This window comes from Dermacentor andersoni, chromosome 1 (assembly GCF_023375885.2).
Source record: "Dermacentor andersoni chromosome 1, qqDerAnde1_hic_scaffold, whole genome shotgun sequence".
Lineage (NCBI taxonomy): Eukaryota > Metazoa > Arthropoda > Arachnida > Ixodida > Ixodidae > Dermacentor > Dermacentor andersoni.
In genome coordinates this window covers 365,708,760-365,730,661 of record NC_092814.1, presented here as the reverse complement: position 1 = coordinate 365,730,661, position 21,902 = coordinate 365,708,760, and the positions used below count along the sequence as shown (strand labels likewise).

General features: G+C 44.0%; 1 protein-coding gene and 1 long non-coding RNA gene across 2 annotated transcripts in view; one reads left to right on the top strand and one right to left on the bottom strand.

Moving 5' to 3' along the window:
* Window positions 1-21,902, bottom strand: part of LOC126516748 (frequenin-1-like) — a 559,465-nt gene that overhangs the window by 510,553 nt on the left and 27,010 nt on the right. The gene's annotated exons all lie outside the window — the stretch shown is intronic.
* On the top strand, window positions 18,272-20,112 carry LOC140215390 (uncharacterized). Its single transcript, XR_011892345.1, has 2 exons — window positions 18,272-18,732; window positions 20,015-20,112. It is a non-coding gene; the product is annotated as an uncharacterized lncRNA (long non-coding RNA).

Here is a 21,902-nt window from a genome sequence, read left to right as displayed (position 1 = left end):
TCGTTGAGCTTTGCCGTGTCGTCCCAGTGTTTGCACGCGCTGACTCTTTCGTACAAGGTGAGCCAGTCCACGAAGTCGTGATCTTTGATACCCGCGAAATTCGCGGGATGCCACTGACAATGTACGTCAGGAGATATGAAAGATGGCGCCATTGCTGCAGTATGTTGGGCTGAATGGTCAGGCATGGTTTGAGAAAGCGGGGCTATCTCGTCCGGCATGGGCAGAGATGGTAGAGGGGTTCGGCTTGGAAGTCGCAGCGTTGATGGAGTCGTACCCCGCAACCTCCGCCAATTGCCAAGGTGTTTATTGAGAAGGTAGGCAAGGAGCGAGAGGTCGCACTCGGTGAGGCAGTCAGAACCGCGGGAGGAGTGAGAACCGGCTCTGTGCGTAAAGCGTTGGTGATGCGCCTGACTGACCGGTACTTCTTCATTCTACATTATATTCTGGAGATTCGCCTGGCTAACCAGCGGTTCATCGTTACAATATATATATATATATATATATATATATATATATATATATATATATATATATATATATATATATAAAATCTCCACTGCATCTCTAAACGATGTGAATCCTGAGCTGCAAGTTCTCGCGGGATCGGAACACGGCCACGGCCACGGCGGCCGCATTTCGATAGGGGCGAAATGCGAAAACACCCGTGTACTTAGATTTAGGTGCACGTTAAAGAACCCCAGGTGGTCTAAATTTCCGGAGTCCTCCACTACGGCGTGCCTCATAATCAGAAAGTGGTTTTGGCACGTAAACCACCATAATTTTTTAACGAGCTGAAAGTTCTTGAAATGCGCTGTCGTACTGACGTCTACCGTAATTCATTTTTTCCGTATGCTTCCGCACACTGGAAAAGGCTTCCCAAGAGCACTGGTGAATGCAAAACGTGTTCAGAGTTTCTGTCTTTATTGTCACGCAGTGTGCCGCAGTCTAATATCATCCCGTTTATTTTATATCATTTGGCTGGCATTGGTGCTTCATGCGATAGTGTACCCTTTCCATTTCTGTGTTGCAATGTTGCACCGCAGTTCACCGAAGACCGCTTTGCCGTCGAGATGACTCATCGATGTTACGTATTTTGTTGCTTTTACCACCTGTGCTTAGCTGTTTTAAGTTTTTGTCACATGTTCATTTTCCTCCTATTGTGCCCCCTTGCAATAATGCTCTTCTGGTGCTGCAGGCACTTGTATAAATAAATGTGTGTGTGTATATATATATATATATATATATATATATATATATATATATATATGCGGAATTATAGTTGTTCTCTTACCTGTTGTGATGGCTCACCCACTGTTCTGTTCTATTACGCTGCGAAGGAGAAATAAGCAACTGTAAATAATTTAAAAGCTTTTACAAAAATAAACCGTATTATTGCTGGGCCTGTAAAACACAAGTTCAATATAAGAACATACCGCAGGGCAAATTCGCCGCACCATTCGCCTCCTTTTCTGTCTAAAGATATTGGCCTTCGCCGCTGTCATATCGCAGCCGCGAAATCGATGTCGTTCCCTTCCCCGCCATCAATTGCGCGTGTGCCAGTGCGCCGGTACGGGAGCTAGAGCGGTCGATGCAACCCGAGCCGCCAGTGTATTGCTGCGTGCGTTTATGTATGCCCATACGATGTGCATTATTCAAGAGGAGAAACGTGTCTTGCGGCGCGACGTTAGTCTAGATAGGTGTGTGCCGCGCCAAACCGCAGTCATCAAAGCTCGCTGTACTAAGGATATGCATGCGTCTTGCGCGACAGGAAAATATTGTATTTTCATGGCACGAGATGAAAAAAAAAGAGACACGTTTGTGGGCTAATACAGCTGCCATGATGCAGCACCTAGAGTGATTGACGTCCGTATGGTTATCACCTTTTGTAAGCGCATTTATTCGTTCACTAACGGGCAGTCAGAAATGCTGAAAAGGCGCTCAGACTTGCTGAGAAGTTCCGCCCAGGCTTACTCGGCAAAGTTGCATTAGTTGTGCAGTAGAAGTGGGTTAAGGCAAGTAGAAACTTTCTTTCACATAGCGTGGCAAATCAGCATGCGTTTGGAGCGCTAACAACTTGCCAGCGACAGTCGGCAGTGCTTTCCGTTCGTCTAGTTTGGCGGACATTTACAGCGGCGCGTGGAAAGAGATGCCAATGCTCCCAAGTCGGAATCCTGTCACAAACCATTGTTTAGGGCTTTACTGGGATCAATCCCAAGGAGCTGGCAATTAATTGCCTACTATACGGAATACAGTAGGCATAACGTAGTTACAACAGAACAGGGACATTTTGTTTAGAGGGCGAATGCGTCCAACTGAACAAATCAGGAGGAATAAACGGATTGGGATAGCCACCTCCTGGGCAGGGTATATAACCGGCTGGTAACGGATACCAGCCGGTTACCTAGCGAAGGTAAGCGGAAACCGCTGCGGGGGCGTAGTGGCTATGGCGTTGCGCAGCCTAAACACGAGCTCGTGGCATCAAATCCCGGCCGCGGCTGCCACATTTCGATGCGGGTGAAGTGCAACAACGCCCGTGTACCATGCACTGGGTGCACGCTTGAAACCAAAGGTGGTCAAATTAATCCAGAGGCCCTCACTACGTCGTGCGTCACAATTAAATCGTAGTTTTGGCACGTAAAACCCCAGACTTTTTTTAAGCGAAAGGTAGCTAAGAATAACAGAGGAGAATAACAGAGCACGGCAGTCTACAGCTTCTTCTTCTTCTTATTATTATTATTATTATTATTACTATAATAATAATTATTATTATTATTATTATTATTATTATTATTATTATTATTATTATTATTATTATTAATATTATTATTATTATTATTATTATTATAGTAATAATAATAATAATAATAAGAAGAAGAAGAAGAAGAAGAATATTATTATTATTAATAAATACAACGCAAGATCGAAATTAAATTACTCCAAGGACGAATATCGTTCAGAAAACCGCGCGTTGCATTCGTGTTAATAAAACGGGCAAGTGAACAATGTGATGTAATATATAGAAACAATGTTAATTTGATGACCCTCATGCGTAAAATCATGTTGATGTCAACACGACAAATTGATCTTACGCTAGTTTGAAGCGACGGTTAGTAGCAGCGTATACCTAAATGCATGGTTCAAGCAGCTTTGAGCAATATATCTCGAAAAGACGAAAAAAAAAAAAACTCTGCAATGCTATTCCTAATTCAAGACGATGAGCAAAACGAGAACAATATGAAAGCGGGATCCAACGTTTCGACAAGTGGACTTGTCTTCAAGGCGACATAGGCTCTCCTCGGCAGAGTAGATATGGGTAGGGTTCTTCTAAAGGGGACAGGGGGTAAGACGGGTGGGTGCGGCAAACGAGCCTGCATGCATGCAACGCTTGTTGCCGCACCCACCCAGCGCGGCCAAAAAAGAGACAACAAAAATTGACCGCTTTGCAATAAGGCCTCAAATGGTTATTCGGCATGCTTGTACCATGTGCTATACCGGTTAATGAGCTCTATAAATCATCATCTACCACCGCTTCGGACGCTCACTACAGACTGTATACGGTATGATGTTATTACTAGCCCAAACTAGTTAATTCTAGGGCGGAAACCTCGTCACACAAATGAGGTAGTCGCGCAACGTATTTACACATATCAATTTGAACGCTTGTCAAAGTAAACAGCACAACTTTTTTCGCAGCTAAATTGTATTCACGATATTAGGATCGTCATGTTTCGTAACTATTCATTGCTGCTAAACCACAGGTTATAATTACAGCGAGAAAACTGCAGTAAGGTCACACTCGTGAAACAAATTTTCAGAGAGAGAGAGAGAGAGAGAGAGAGAGAGAGGAGGAAAGGTCCACCAGACGAGCGCCAGGTTTGCTACCCTACACTGGGGGTAAAGAGAAAGGGAGAACACAAAGAGGTAAAGAGGGAGAGAGGGAGCACTGAGTGCACGTGGAAAGATGCACAAGAGTGCTATGATCGGTCTGTCAAACCGGTGTACTTCAAATGCTGTACTAGTGCACGAATCGCTTTTTGTGGCAGTGAAGGATGTGGCCACGGTCAGAGTATCTTTGACCCAGGGAACGGTCTCGAGAAATACACAGCTTATCTCCAAGCCTGATTGCAGGCTCAAATTAACACGCGCATAGACATTGCGCTGGGTGTTCCATCCGCTTCAACGTCAGCAGAAACTCCAGCCATGCCGACCTAAACCTCTGCAGTACGTCTCACAGAACCGCTTCCCATGTAGAAGATACCACGTCATACTAAATGAACTGCGCGAGCACGAAAACAACACGTAGTAACCGTGTACCTGGGATATAACGCGGAGCGTTTGTCCAAGCCAACATGTCACGTGCCTGTAGATGGCACCACTGCCTATGCAATATGGCGGCCCTCATGAAAAAGAAGGTTGATGTCAGTATTACTACTTAACAGCAGCAAATTTTGCTCTGGGTCATGACGTCGTGGTAATATCGGTGACACCCGGTTCGGCTTTTCGAGAGAATTTTAGTATCAAATAAAAATGTCCTATAAGGACCTAACAACCACCGTTCTTGCTTAGTGGAGTCCTTTCACGGGCGAGAAGCACGTTGTAATGTTTCCGCAGCATCAAAAATGCTTGTCACTACTACCTTTACGAAGAAATGCACGACGCACGCGACGTCGCCTTCGTCCGCTACGCCATTTGCTTTTTCTCACCTCCGAAGTACGCGCGCGGACGCCCACGCTGTCAGATACTGCATGTCGCGCCAAACGCCGCACCGGCAGTCAATGCTGCGCGGCAGCGCTGTACTTTGCGCGTCGCGCTCACAGCGGCACATTGCCGCAAGGAGGAGATTACGATTCCGGGTGGTGCCGGTGGACAGAGTTTTGTTTTTCTTCGCGACAAGGCGACGGTGACGCTGAAGATCAGGACGCGACCTCGCGACGACGCCGCAATGTAGATACATGCTGACATAAAGTCGTTGTATTGTATAGTCGAGTAAATACATTCCTTCCTGCTGCTCTATCCTCACTGCTATCATCTCTCCATCTCCCGTGGCATGAGTGACGCACCACCCACGTTACCAGTGGATGAGCCGGCCGTGAACGCCACATGCTAAGACCAGCACCGAATCGAGCGGAAGGAATCGCTACGAAATCGTAGCGCAAGTTTAGCTTTTCGCGCTTCTTCACTGGTCCAGTCGGCGCTACGCCCATATTATTACCGTCATCGGCCGGCCGCGAACGGTCGATGGCATGAAAAATATAATCGAGCAAAAGGAATTCTTTAATTACACTGGTCCTAAATAGGTTGAATGGCGAGTACATTCTTCGGTGTGAAGTCTAAAATACAAATCTCATTACGGCAATGGAAGCACGGATTATGTCAAGATCTGCCAACGCTCATTAAGTCAATTAAGCGTCGCAGAAGGACTCTCAAAAATGGTTGATTCTTGAAATCCATCATAAGGGTATGCTTACATTGAGAATTTTATTAACGTGTAGAAAAATATTTGAATAGGAGACAGCCAAATTATTTTCTCCTTTAGGGCATCACTCCATCTGTAACTATATAGATATGTTCCTCAATCTTGAACGCCATGAATTTAGATTGTAAGCAAAGTTTGGCGTCTCTCACAAGTACTGTCTGTGCATAGCCTACTAGAAACGCAATGCCAGCTGCACGACATTGCACGTGCGATAGTCTTTGACCTGCACATATATATATATATATATATATATATATATATATATATATATATATATATATATATATATATGGTAACGGGAAGAATATCACTGGCAGAGCATACATTGCACTCACCCATCCATTCGTCCTTATATTAAGTGCACCATTGCAATGAACGCGTTACATTAGACCTTAGAACCTTAATTTAGAGCCTATAGGGTGGAACGTGGCCACAGAACGGAGGTCAAGTATCATGTACAACATTTTCCGCAGCCGCATATTGCCTTTGCGAAAACAGTTGGTCACAACGTTGGAGCATGGATGACCGTTCTACGCTTGAGTCAGACAGCCGTTCGGTGTTGGAAGGGCCTGTGTATAACATATATCTGGCTTGCCGGTAGGCACAAGTGGCGGCCAATACACGGTAGTGGACACGGAGAAATCCCTGTCCATAGGGACTCATAGACCATAGGGACTCATAGACGTTCATATATTCTTCGTGCTACCAGCCTTTTCAGCTTCTCCTGATTGTAAAGGCAACAATCTGAGAAAAACGTCACAGTTAGCGCTCAGTAAAGATTGCTTATGACGCCGGTGATAAAACCTAATGCGGACAACTTCGAGCGCGCGAGACCAAGAATATGGCGACCAGTTTCATGGAGGAGTGGTATCTTGAACCAATCAATTAGTTTCGCTTGTAGCGGCGGTTTGAGCACTTGGGCATGAATGCCACGGTAGTTCTGAAAATGGCATGTGTGCACGTGGAAATTTCTCAGGTAACTAACCGTAAAGCCGAATAAAACGCGCTTTTCAAAAATCGACACTTTTATTAAGCGTATGCGGCGGAGTATGCGTCTTTGTGCATCGCTGTTAGAGCTTTTGGTGTTAGATTTTTTAATTTCGAGTAAGCCGAAACGAGAACTGTGGAATGGCCAATAACACGGACGCTTGCTAACCACACGTGACGCAGCCCAGCGGAAAAACGCGAGAAGTAGTTTCGTTGGGCGCTCTTCGCGTTTCCCCAATTCCATCGCTCGCGAATGGGCCCGACAGAAATCCTAGTCTCATCGCTCGCATCGTCGCTCAAGCGTGGCTTCCTCTTCACTTATATTTCGAGAGCCTACTGCAAGCTCACGTCTCTACGTTAAGAGTTATAGCCAGCGTTAGAAACTATGCCAGTGTTATCCCCACCCGTGCTTATGAGTACGCTGCAATTCAGTTTCGCCTCGCCTATACTGCATATATTAGTCGACTTAAGGTTTATTACCTTTCGCCTAATCGTAACAGCTCTAGTTATGGTCGACGCCGTAGCTCACACTAACGAATATTAGTGACACCAACGCCGACGGGTAGCGTTTGTGACGTGACAGTTGTTTGCGAATCATTGAAGGTAATACTGCGATATAGTAGACGCAAGTGTGGCGCAGAATCTTTGCAAACTACATTATAAATCACATCTCAGAGGCCAATGCCAAAATCAACTAACTCCGGCCGGCCAATGTAAGCAGCCACAGCATGCTGTGGCTGAATGCACTATAAAGGTTTTCGTTCGTGAGTATCCTTTTTGGTCGCTTTCGGTAATAATATGTCAGGCATCAGGGTTATCTCAACATTCGAATATATAACGAACAATTCTAGCGTAAGAGCTTTAGTTTGGATACGAACCCAGTTCTGCCTCATTTCTGCTGCCGCCTATTTGCGTTCGCCCAATTTTCGCGATTATATTTCCATGGGGCGAAATAAAAGAAAATAGCGTTAGCTTTGTCGTGTAATAACTCCTTGCTACAGTAAAAATTTAACGTTGAATGCCGGCTGCGAGCCGCCTTGATCTTTTGTTGGCTTTCATTACCTGGTACAGTCCATACGACGCGACAGAAAAGCTGTTTTCGTCATTTTCAACCTCCTTGGACAAGATCATAGTCAACCAGCAGTAGTTTCTCGCTGCAGTCGCAATGCTTTGATTGTAGGCAGTTTGCTGCAGTGAAAATCTCCATTTTGACATGCTATGTTGCCGCAATTTAATGAGTCGTGGATCGTAGCGTCAGAGTTTGGATTGCGTCGTCTGCCGTCGGCAGAACGTAGTAATATTTTTGCTAATCTTTCGTTGGCACAGATCATGCTTGTGTAACGTTATACGCCAGCGAATTGCATGAATTCCGCTGGGACTATTTTGAAGGGACTGATGCATTGCATAGACGCAGTGACGTAGAACTTCGCATAAGGCGGCTGGGCGGAGGACTTTTGGTACACATCAGCACCGATGGTAAATTGTGAGCTAAGTTGCCAATTTGCTATTATTACTCTGTTTTTATAAGGTGGCAAAATAAACATGTAGATAAAATACTTGCTGAATCAAGAGTAGAATGCTGGGGAACACCTGTACTCACTGAGAGAGTGTCAGATGACCGACAACGTACGACAACGAAGTGAAAGCGATTCGCCAGGAATTACTGTATCCAGATTAGATCACCTGGGTGCTAGTATAGGCTGCGAAAGCTTTGGTATGTAGCCCTGTTGCGGTGCTTCGTCCAAGGCGTTTGCGTAGTCTATAGAGATGGTATCAGAATGAAGGTTAGAACCGACATTGTACTGTAGGTCACGAACGAACATTACCAGTTGGGTTTCACAGTAGAGAGCCTCGTGAAGCCTGTCTTATGAATGATGAACAAAATTGTTAGAGTCTTCAAAACCAATGACTTGAGGGTATATTACGTGTTACATGGTATTGAATGGGACGCTAGCTAATGAGATAGGACGATAACTCAATGAGAATTCCTGAAAACCCAACATCTAAATTTTTTTTCGTAGCAGTTGATGAACGGGAAGGTATAGGCTACATTAGAGCCGTCTATCGCAAAACAGAGTTAAGAAACAGAATTTTTCCTAATATAAGAATCACACATACAGGGTGCTTCTTTTTTAGCTGCGCCAAATTTTTTTCAAGATTTCCTATGGCAGATAGCCCAATTGTAACCCTTGATGTAAATTACTTCCTGAGGCGGCCGTTACTTCTATGAGAAATCAAAATGTTCAATCGAATAATAACTTAATTACGCTAATGAACTTTTTAATTCAGCAACCATGGCGGCGCAGCGCTGCACATCTATTCAGATATTACTTACAACCGAAGGAACGATCTTGAACTTAATGTAACTAATTGTGAAGACGTTTGGATTGAACTTAAAAATGACTTCCTCAACATAGACAACAAAGACCTAATAATTGGTTGCATATATCGTTCACCCTCGTCATCAGCAATAGACTTCTGTACTGCTCTCCATAAAGTCATGAGACTGCTAGCAGATGAAAGCAAAAATGTAATAATTATAGGCGACATCAACATTAACCTCGCTGATAGTACGTCTACTAATGCTTTACATTATTCTGATTGTTTTAACAGCTTTGGTTATGAATGTCTAAATAAGACACCGACACGATGTGCTAACCACCCCATAGGTACATTAATTGACCATGCATTATCAAATTTGGCATATCCACCAGACGCAGGTGTTATGATGACCGACATAACTGATCACTATCCTATATTTCTAAATTTTCACTATACTCATGGCTCCGAAAAAATCACGTGCACGAAGTTTATATTAGACAAACAATCATTCCTTGACGCCGTGTCGAACCTTGACTGGTCCCCCATCGTTTCTACAAATGATCCACAAAAAGCATTTGCACTGTTTATCTCTATGCTTAAGTCACGTGTTGATCGTCATTCCGTTCAAGTTAAATGCAAGAAGAAGTACGCGTCGCCTCAAAATCCATGGATAACAGATAAGCTCTTAGCTTTAATGCGCAAAAAGGATAATCTTTATAAGAAAAGCAAACGACAACCATTTAACAAGAATTTAGCCATTCGGTACAAAAAGTTTTCTAACCAGCTTTCTGCCACATTGAAAAAAGCTAAAAAAACATGGTACGAAAGGAAAATTTTGGAATGCGGTAAAAACGTAAAAAAGAAATGGGAAATCGGTAACTCCTTCTTAAACAGGGCAAATAAACGCGAAGCTATAACAGAAATTGCATATCAGGGTATGGTATACAAGACCGTCAAAGAAATAGCTGATGCGTTTGCTGATTTCTTCTTTAGCACCGAGCTACAGCCACCTGCGCATGACAATCCCGTGCCCCAGCGCCTGCCACATTCTTTCTTTTTATTTCCAACTACATCTCAGGAAGTTCTACGCATTATAAACAACATGAAAATAACCGGCGCCGGCATCGATAAATTACACCCTTCCCATATAAAATTAATTGCGCCCCTAATAAGTGATGTCCTTGCAGACATAATCAACGTCATGTTTAAATCAGGCAGTTTCCCACAAGAGCTAAGACAAGGCAAGATAACACCAATTTTTAAGAAAGGTGACCGCTCTTTAATTTCCAATTATCGCCCCATCTGTGTATTACCATTCTTTAGTAAGGTAATCGAAAAGCTAATAGAAAAACGTTTAACTAATTACCTTACAAAATTTAATATTCTCTCACCATTCCAATACGGCTTTCGCTCGGGTTACACGACCGAACTGGCTCTCGTTGCTCTAACCGATCAACTAAAGCTAGCTATCGATGAAGGGAATTATGCAGCGTCAGTGTTTGTAGATTTAAGCAAAGCGTTTGAGAAAATAAATCACCGCATCTTATTTCGTAAGCTTGAATCATTGGGAATCACCGGCCGAGCGCTCTTGTTACTAAAAAATTACTTAACAGACAGAATGCAAGTAGTAACCATTTCAGCCGTTCATTCTAAAACCATGTTCACTAATATTGGTGTGCCCCAGGGTTCCATATTGGGTCCGCTTTTGTTTTTATTATACGTGAATGATCTGCCTAACTGCCTGTCCTTTTCGAAATGTATACTTTATGCAGATGATACTACTATTATTAATTCCAATAAATGTATTACGACCTTAGTATCTAACCTTAATAGCGACTTACACAGCCTGATGGAGTGGTGCCAAACTAACCAGCTACAGATAAACCCGTCTAAAACAAAATTTGTTGTATTCACGTCCCACCAACGAACACTTCACTCCATTCCTCCTATCTTATTGGGCGGAAGTCCTATCCCTGCAAGTTTTTCATGCAATTATCTTGGCATAGAAGTAGACAAACATCTTAAATTTACTGAACACAAAACCAAACTAAAACAGAAGATTACCTACGGGATTAGGGTACTTCTAAAAGCACGAAACATATTTGACCATCAAATATTACTATCATTGTACTTTTCATTTATTCATTCCCCCATTAATTACTGCGTTACTTGCTGGGGAAACACTTACGTAATCCATTTAAACTCATTGCAAATTCTACAGAATCAGGATATTAGGATAATTACATTTAGCCCATATAATAACAACGCCTCATATTTTTTACGTACTAATCACATTCTTACAGTCACACAACTCGATAAATATAATCTAGGTACCTTTTTGTTCCGTCAAATCAATTACACACGATGCGATAGCTTGTTACCACAGTCTTCTCTATTAAATACTAATATTACCAGGTTTGCAATAAATAGGAACTTCATTTTACCTAAAATCCATACTAATTATGGCAAACAGAATGTCCATTTTTCATCTATCGCATTCTGGAACACTTACCAATTTACATAAAAACACTTAAAATTCACGAATTCAAGAAACAATTAAGAGATTACATTCTGTCGAATACGTATGCCTAGTCCATACTCATAACCATTCTTTCAGGGTCCCTTCATTTCATTTTCATTGCCATACCGTTAGGTTTCTGTTTTTGCCTCACATATACATTCGAGTTAACAAATCCTACTGTGTTCGTCACGTCATCTACGCCGTTACTTCATCAGTTGTCAACGAGATTGCGTTACAGTGCTTTTTTTCATGACATTTATGCATATGTAATTCTTCAATCATGGTATTCATACTAAAACCTGTAATTTTTTAACAATTTGTTGAAAACTGCTGTACTTTTGTTTTATTACGTTTACTTTGTAAAGGAGGTCCCATTGCAGTATTTGACTCCGGGACCTCCTCCTGAATATTAACTACTTGTAATCATTCTAATGATCTCAATAAAAACCGATTCTGATTTTGATTCTGAATTAATTACTTTATGCCACATATTTTAATCTACGAATTATAGCAACTGAGTTCGCGCGGCGTATCCACGTGTAAGGAATTCTCTGGACGGCACCAGTTCCGAGATATTAATTTTCGAAGTGCCCGTCGACATGCATTGGTGTTCCAGTTACTTTTGTGCTTGAATGAATGAAGCAGCGGTTTCATCAAAGATAATAACTGAAACGCCAATGCATTTCGTCGGACAGCTTGAAAATTATTATCTGGTAACTGGTGCTAGAATTGTTCTATCTGCCATAGGCAATCTTTAAAAATTTGGTGCAGGTAAAAAAAAAAAAGCACACCCTGTATACCACAAACTGATAAATATATTAATTCTGCAAAAATAAATAAGTTTAAGCAATACAAAGTACAAATGGTCGCCTGCTTAAGGGTGATTTCCTGTACCATAACCAACACCCGTACCTTTAAAGGGTAAGATCGAATAATTGCTGGCGACAAATGCAGTTTGCTTTTTGGCGACCTTTTGCGACAAGGAATTATGATGTGGCTGCGACAGAGGATGAAAAGTGCCACAAAAATTGCGTCAGGAGAACTTTCATAAAGATCGCCGCGAAGCTCTCGTCTTCCAACTACATTGTAAATTAATTTACACTCTTAACAGTGAATAAAAGTGTAAATCTCTCTCTAAGTAACACGCTTACACCTAAAAGGGAGTAAGGTCGTGAGTTATTGACAGATTTGCAACTTTATTCACCTTCAAGTATGTATGATATCTTGCAATGTTGGGCGTCCCTCGTTGCAGGTGTAGTATGAGATTTGCTGTCTTGTACAGGAAAGATATTTTTGAGCCTTAAGTGTAGAGGTGCTAGCCATGAGACAAACCAGCACTGTTAAGCTTTCAATAAAGAAAGATAACCAAAAGAAGCATCCGAAAGACACCAGCGTTAACTAATTTGGCACTTGAATGTATATGGAGGCGCGCTTTCTAAATTGCTATTTAGCAACCGCTGTGATTAATAATGAGAGTGATGTTGGATATAACGTTGGCGAAGACGACTGGCCAATGGCAAACAGCAGTTACGAAAGAAAAAAAAACTGTGTGAATTCGGCCATTAATTATTTGCCCCAGCGTTTTTATCACAACAGCTCTCGAAATAAGTGTGGTCGAGCTTACTAAACAGATTCACACGCCCACAGGGATGCCACTACAGAAAGTTCGCTAACTGAACGACCCATCTCTCGCCCCCGCGTAAAGATTAAAAAAAGAAAAAAAAAAGCGAATAGTTGTTGCCAGCCCTCTAACCGCCTACTAATACCACTCCTGGAAGACGTTAAGACTAAAACCAAAGTTTTCAGCGACTCTAACGTAAGGCTTCGTTCTGCCTGCAGCATCTGATAGCCAGCAACCAGTCGGGATGCCTGGCTCCTAAAGCAGTTTGTCTTATCTTTTCTTTCTGGTTCTCGCATTTCTTTCTATTCTCAGTTTCTGCTCGACGTCCACAGCAACGGACCGTAGATGCTTCTGTCACTGCCCGCGCTCTCTTTGTTGCTCCTAAAGAAGCAGGGGAACACGCACTCACGCTCTTACGCACACACGGCAGAGTGGGGCCTCGTCTCAGCCCGAGCAGCGACGAAGCGCGGACGTCTGCTCTCGAGGTCACTCGATCGAAACGGCCCGTGTGGACACGAGCGGGCTCGGATCGCCCGCGGGGCGGTGATGACAACAGCGCCTGGCCGGTGCTGTTCTCGCTGGCGCTACACCCTCGGCGCGTCGCCCGAACGGGAGAAAAGTGCGCAAGAGGAGAGCGAAGCAGAACGGCGTACGTCCGACCGCCCCCCACGTGGGTGGACATAACGCATTACGCTCCCGCGCAAACGCCACTCAATGACCGCGGCACTCGTGCGGTCAGAGGTCCGTTCTGCGTCACGCTTGTCATTGTCGAGTGGTTTTCGATTTGTCTGTTTACTGACTTCTCTCGGCTCCTTCGCGTCATGTTTCTTTTACTGATGTTGTTTCTTTGTTTTTTTCGTGCACCCCGCAGTTCAGTGACTGGGAATAGATTTCGCCACGAATCGGGAGGTTAATGGATCGACCTTGAACGTGGATACGCCACAGAAATTGAGTTAGCCCTTTGAAAGCTGAGCATGCGGTTGGGCAGCCAATGGCACCCCCCCCCCCCTCCCCCCGAAAAAAGAAAGGGAACCCCACAAGGATGCTGCATGTTTCACTTGAATGATACCGAGGAGTGACCGACAGGATATCAGGCATCAACCCTTGAGTCTCCTTATTTAATGTACATCTCTTCGAAATGGAACGCGTTGAGAAGCAATCGCGTCACTCGGTACGCTGTCTGCAGGCTGCCTCTTGAAGCATACTTGCTGACAGACAAAAAATCGACGTCTAGGCGATCTTGGCAGCGGTTACACAGCCATGAAGTGTGCCACATTGGACGTTGTGTTGCTCTAGTCCGCTTGTCTGCCGCTGTTCCTGCGACATGAAATAATGTCGTGCTTGCTCTACAACGAAAGATCACACTAATATTTTGCAATGATTTTGCAATATTTTGCGACGACAGCGCAACCACGGTTTCCTGACGAATGCATGACGATGTCTGTATGACAACACAATGACGACAATGGCATGACGACGGTATGAGGGCCATCGGATGACGACGAGCGCACGACTGAAATGGCGTAACGACTACCGTAATACGAAGCCCTTATGTCGACGGTCATCTGACGACCATGGGGTGACGACGTCGGCATCACAAGAGTTGATTGGCGAAGCTGGAATGACGGTGTTGCAATGATCACGATGACATCACCAACACGCGCACATACCTCGTGGCCCAACTGGCAGACAACTTGGGGCACTGGGCAAGAGGCTAGATAGGCGATACATATATAAAGGCCTAAAACGCCGCAGATAACCAAGAAATGCTAATCGCGTTAGTATATCCGATGCCACGATTTACTGGCGTCTGTTCATGAAAGCAGTTATAGCGTAAATGGCTTTGTGCATACGGGCCCGAAAATCTTTGTGAATTCGGCCGCTATTCTCGACTGCAAGAAACAGGGGTAGAATTCGCAAAGCTTTTCGTGAATCCGACCCCTGTTTTTGTGTCACACACAGGCTCACGTCAAACACAACTGCTTGCTTTGCAAAAACACGTTGATTCATCGGGTATCCCTTGGAAGAACCACAAATGGTGCTGGAAAAGCCAGGTAGCAACAAAATCGCATAACATCGATTCTCACGTTGCGTGTGTTCTGCATAACATTTTATTAGTGCTCCCTCGTTTTTACTCGCCCATCCGCATGTGCGCCCGCGATGCCCTTGTGTGATGCGAGAAAGCGCGCTTTCTTCTGCGGCGGCTGGTCACCGCGCCGTACCCAAAAGCCCAAAGAAATATCAAAACATCAATAAAGCAGAAAGCAGGAGTATTTGATGTAGATCGATCGTCAATGGGAAACAGGGCGGCTTTGGAACTAGGATGCAATGAACGGAATAAATGAGTCGAGCGCTGACGCTTTCGTTGGGGTGTCACTGCTTGTATTGTGCTGTGTATCTTTTACAGCGAAGCTTTATACCTCTACCGTCCAAGGAAATTTTCGTGTCGTTGGCGCGGTACGCAAAAAACTCCCCATACGTCGGCCGATGCCGAAGATAGTGCAATGCCGGGCCGACCCGCGGCGGAGGTGTAGTTTGCCATTAAGGGGCCAACGTACACAGCTTCACTGGTCATCCTTCTTCACAGAGTGGAAGGGCGCTGAGTTTTTAGTATGCTTGATCTAGAAAGGTGTAACGATGACGTAATGATGACGTAATGAAAGACTCGCTTTCTTTCCGTGTGAATGCTCGTGAAGGACAGTTTTGTCTGGTTAAACTTTCTTGATAGTTTACGTGTAACTATGAAGCAAAAGGAAAGAAAAATAACCGCAAACTTGAGGAATTCCTCCCGTGCCGACCACAGTCACAGCCATAGCAGAACGCTCTCGCAATGGATATCGCCATCTTGCTTGCTTGTTGTTAAATAATGACACCATCTTCTCGAGAACATCGTCTCTACGATAGGCACAGCATCGTCTTCGTTGCTACATTATTGCTTCCTGTAGACGATCCGAAGCGCGTGAACAGGCGCTACCACAGCGTGCCCAGATGCATTCCTATTTCATGACGCACCAACATGGCAGCTCAAGATAACGGCCACTCCGTCCCACAACATGTACGGTCAGCGTCATGTCTGGCGCTATCAAGGGCACGGAATGCTTTTACTATATATCAGCGTTCGGCGCTGATACGCTAAGCCCGTATTCACGAAAAGCCTCTTCCATTAACGCCGTCTCAGATTCACCCCCTATGAAAATGGTCATTGCCTTTATGTTTCCTTTATGTTTCCTTCTTGTGCCCTATGTGACCTTTATGATTCCTTGTCCTTTGTGTGACCTCCGGGACGCCAACTTTGTGTGTACCACATGTTTACTCATCCTAACGTATACCTCGAGGAAGTGACCTTTATTATGCCTCTAGGATGTGTCCTTTATGTTTACGGCAGGATGTTAACTGGGTGTGTACTATGTGTTACCTGAGTGTACACTTGAGTGCACATGTAGGTGACATAGAGTGCACATAACAACTGTCTGTACATATAATACAGGCAGATATATCTGTACTTTGTGACAGCCGTTGATACACTCTGCAGAGTCATTGTAAGTACTAAATCTCTACTTATCCTTTCCTTTGCCCCAAGAAAACAACCCTTATTATAATTATTGTAGTATGTGCCCTTTGTGTTTACGGCGGGATGTTACCTAGGTGTGCACTTGAGTGCACACGTAGGTAACATAGAGCATTAATCTATATATGGTGCATGCACTCTTTATATGTTACCTCCATGTGCACTTGAGTGCACATGTAGGTAACAGAATGTGCGCAGTAAGCATCTTTTGCGAATAGTACAGTTAGAGCTATCTGTGCTGTATGTTAGTCACTGGCAGATTCAAGGAAAAGGCACTGCTTGCACCGCTCGCACTAGACATGCCGACCGGCACTAATTGTGGCTATATTGTGCGGAAAATCGAGCATGCCATGAAATAGGATGGTGTATATAATGATTTATGCCATGCATTCTCTTAATATATAAAGTATTTCTTAATTTTTCAACCAGCTATTCTCCAGTAGCAAGTCATATGCAGAAATCTGCAGTATTTAACCTAATATGCAAGAATTTCATGAAAGTTTTGCGCCAGCTAGGCTATCAAATATAGTTGATTGAGTGTTTAAGACGGTTCTCATAGCAGGCGCCTTTCAGATGCTCCGCTTCGCCTCCAGTTTGGGAAATAATCTACTTACTTTATATATCTGACTTTATATATATATATATATATATATGCGCACTATGTTACCTGTGTGGGCACTCTGTGTTACCTGGCTGTGTACTCCCTCGAGTGCACATCCAGGAAACATAGAGTGCGCTCAGTGATTATCTTTTTACACATGCTACAGATAGATTGTCTACCTGAAAGATGTATTAACTTTAACTACTGGCGTATCAAAGTAAAAAAAAATGGGGGGAGGGTGCACCTGCCTCCCCCTCCCTATCTATCTTGGCCGTATTGATCACCACGCGCCATCAACAGTACATACGTACATCAAAGCCTCATGCAGCGAATAATCCCTCACGACAAAACACAATTGCGCGGCCGCTGGAGACGCGGTGGCACGACGCGCAGTGTTCGATGGCTTGCGCTACATGAACCGCAAAAGAGGCGGACGCCTCCGCGGCCAATCTGCCGCTCTGCTAGTGAGCGTATATGATTATACAACCATTTAAGTAGCTGTTCTCGTCGCTTTCGCGCTGACCACAAGCACGAGTAACTGCTGTGTCGATATTAGCACGCGTAGAAGGGCAGCGCGGATCCCGTAAATGCTTGCTTGGGCGTACAACTGAATAATTTATAATTGTGAGTTGGCTGAGTATGAAAGTTGTGTGCGGGGTATGGCCGTATTTGATTACGCGAGCATGCCAGCAGTACGCCTGCTTCACTTTGGCCGAAGTTCCGCTGCCGCTGCAAGCCAGCCATCGCCACATTTTGTCGTCTTTATTCCTTACGCTACGAGGAAATATGGTTCCACCTATTCAAGATAAGGCCTGACATTCTCAAAAACACGCCACTGGGCGCCATAAGAAGCGTGTATATGTGTGGTGATTCCGAATTTCTGATCGGTGGGTCTCACAGCTATCGCGACTGCCCGCCCACCGTCCGCCATCCCAAGCACACGGAGTTGCACATGATGCGCGCTGATTGGCTCGTGTCCGTCGGCAAAAGTTCGCGCATAGCTCGTCTGAAATCTCTGTAGATACCTTAAAAAAAAGCAACGTACCAAGACACTTTAAACTCAATAATTTGTGTTTAAATACCAGCCTTTCTTCCAGCTACAACCTTTTTTAAATCTCGAAGGCCGTGCTTTTACAAAATGCCCGCCCTAAAAGAAAATGTAGATCTCGGAGGCTAAATTCACTTGTTAACCGCAGTGCGGCGCTGCCGCTGTGTGACGGTTGAGCTGGGCCACGTTGTGTTGGTGTGCGCGGTTAGAGTACTCGTTGCAGTTACACGTTAATTGAATCATATTTTCGAAGTGCCTAAACAAACTGTGATCCGTACCGTGTGCATTAACCATCAGGAAACCTCTGGACTCGTATAACGCCATTAGTTCGCCTTATGTTTCCTGTGATACGCCAGTGTCTTATGCGTACTACAGCGCCCGTCCGAGCTGCCTTTGTTCTCGCCTGTCCGCGTTCGCTCGTGGAATACCTGGTACTGTGGCTTCGAATTATGGTGCGTGGAAGAATTTTTTGAAAGTTGTGCTTTCGTGCGCTGGTGTTCATCGGCAATTCGACAGTGTTCGCGCCGGAAAGAGCGTCGTCGCGTGTTGCCTGCGAGACGAAGGAGCCGTTTGCTGACCACATTGAAGGTAAGCAGGTCTGACGCTTGCGCGCATTCTCGCAGCTTTTGGTTGATGTAGTAAGCTTTGTGGAACGACAACAGAACACGTTCTGAGCGTATGTTGACCATGTTGCTGTGCACATTTAGCAAAGCGTTTCACGAGGGTAGTTTCCGTGAAATTTATTATTTCTTACCGCTTATTTGCTTTATGGAGTGATGTGCTACCACCGCTGATCGTTGGGACTTAATGGGCAAATATTTACGTAAACGCTGAAAGTTACTGTTTTCTCGGTAGTTTGCCGGCAAGAAATTCTTCCGTAGATATGAATTTCCGCAAGTTACGTGTGTAATGCATGTCGATGTGTCACGGGCATCGCGAGTTGGCACGCGACTGCGATGTGTGACACTTGAACAGATATTAGCTTGTGTGAAGATTACTTTATTGATGGCGTTCAGTTTGAAGTCCAGCTTCGCGAGAACTTGTACGCATTGTTTGTGTTCGACGTGCTCGCGTATTTGTCTTTTATATTGTAGGGCAAATATAGACCGACATTACAACAGCGAAATTTCTTTTTAATCGAGGCATGTCAATCAGACGCTCGCTTTCATTAATATTTTAATCCGAAGAACAGGATGTCAGTGCATGCGATTGTTAAAGGCAGTGGCTTGTAGCACTGCCTAATAAGGGATGCGATTTTCTTGCGATGCTTTCCGCTCGATGTGTGCCACTCTTATAACCCACCTTCCATGGCTGGCTGTTCTAGTTAATAACGATAGCCGAATGTCGGTCAGATCAATGAGCAAAAGGAGTAGCATCGGAAAAGGGATCGCTACAAAATTGCGGCCTAGGTTTTAGACCCTTCGTAATCGATTGTTCGTTTGATTTACTAGATATTTAAGTTTTGGTGATAATTTCCCAGGTAGTCTGATGTTTGCTGCTGGTTTTATTCCCGCCTGAATTTTACCATATAATGGTGTAACCACTTGAGATATAACTACGAGACATCTGTACAAGCAGGAACACAAAGATTTGTTGGCCAGTTGCCTACATCTAAAGGTCATGTACTACTTAGCAGCTGCTGCAGAAATGTTTAAAAAAAATTGTGAGCAGTTTAATACCTGAGTGGACTGGCAGCTCAGTCTGTTTCAAACAACAATTAGTTAAAAGCTTCTGTGTCGCCCTGATGTTTTTATGAGCTGCTTTTGACTGCTCCACGTTTCTTAGCGGTGTGCATACAGGCCAGGCTGTTCTTGCTTGTATGAACATTTTTGAATTGGTGAAAAAGATTATCTTTTGTTTTGTTTTTCAGGTCCCAAGCACCACATTCCAGAGGTCTGCTGTGAGCAGACGTGGCAAATTGCAGTAACATCCAGATAGTCCAATAAACTGTTCGTAGTTTCAGACAAACCTTTGCAAAGTATAGTCAAAACTTTCTTTTAAAAGTGCGAGCACTGATCCAACCTGATCTTTCTATCCAAACATTACATTTTATATTAGTAACAAAGACATAACTAGAACAGCAGCACTGCAGTGAGGAACGTACAGTGGCAATCAAAGTGTTATACTGAAATAATCTATGAAGTCTAATTACTTTGTAATTTTAGAACAAATTGGCATGAATTTCTGTGCCATAGCAGAGTTCCAATCCGTGCGCTGCATCATGTAGGGAACAGTAACCTTACAATGAAAACCAATGCAAAACTTTTTAACTCAGGAAATGTTTATAAAAATAAAATGTGCACACGGAACTCTTCATCTATGCATGTCTACGTAAAATACAGGATTTCATCACTGCGGCCACATAAAGGATGCATAAAGGTAGGACACACGACGGAAACATAAAAGCAGTGGCCAAATTTCAACATGGAGGAAACATAAAGTACGGTAACATAAGGGATACATAAAGGGAGGACACAGGAAGGAAACGTAAAAGCAGTGGCCAAATTTCAACATGGAGGAAACATAAAGTACGGTAACATAAGGGATACATAAAGGGAGGACACATGACGGAAACATAAAAGCAGTGGCCAAATTTCAACATGGAGGAAACATAAAGGACATTTCCTCATGTGAACTGCGGGAAACATACAGTAAACATAAAGGCCATAACCATTTTCATAAGGGACTATCACTGCAAACCGTCGCGATCTTGAGTGGTGGGCGTCCCAAAGCCGCTGATGAGGAAACGCTGTTCCACACGAGAAGTTTCGCACACGGAAACCGAAACTACCAGAGCAAAGTGAGCTCAGTCAAGCATTGCAGCTTTTTTTTTTTTCTGTAAACGCGAAAGCCGATGCAAAACAAAACAAAAATGTATAAAACAACCCGACCCGACCTTCCATTGAGATAGCAAAGAATGGCCTTGATTGCTTTAGAAATGACGACGTAGATTGAGGTTTACAGAGCGGGAGAGAGAAATAACCGGGGTGGGAAAGGCAGGGAGGTTACCGGAGAATATTCTGGTTTGCTACCCTCCACAGGGGAAAGAGCGAGGATGCACTTGAAGTGCGGTTTTTGGGTACACCGTGGGAGCAGCCGTACCTCGGTTCTCATTACAATACGAAAATGCTCGCGTTTCATGGTCATTTCAGCGATATAAATCTCGCCTTGTGGAACTTTGTGCATGTTCGTAATTGTTCGTGTTCCTAATTGGCTGGAGATCTCGGGCACCCGTTGCGCGTAATAGCGATCGACGTGATAAATACACGATTGCCACAAGTACAACGTGCACAAATTCTTACAAACGGATAATTATATGACTGACATGACCGTGAAGCGCGAGCATTTCCGTATTGTAACGAGAAACGAGGTACGGCTGCTTCGACGGCTGCCTTCTGACGTCTCCAAGAAGTCATCGCATCTCTTCAAAGCCAATGCTGCGTCGGTCTGTAAAATATCCACTTCCGTGACCTTCCTGCGAAACCATGTCAGAAACACGTGTTTTGTGCGGCAGTGTAAACCGCTACTCGATATGCCTCGGAGATTTCACCGCGGATTTTTCAGTTTTTCTTTAATTGTTCTTTGTCCGATACGATCGCGTCGTGCCGTAGCGTTTGCCATTTCTCAATGCATATTTTGCAGGTACTTTTTGCTTTTTTGTATTATGCACTTTTCATAAGCATTTTTTTTTGCGCTCTTACCTTTCGAACGTGAGGAAGTGAATGTCATTTCGAATGTGGATGCCAGGAACTTGAGTG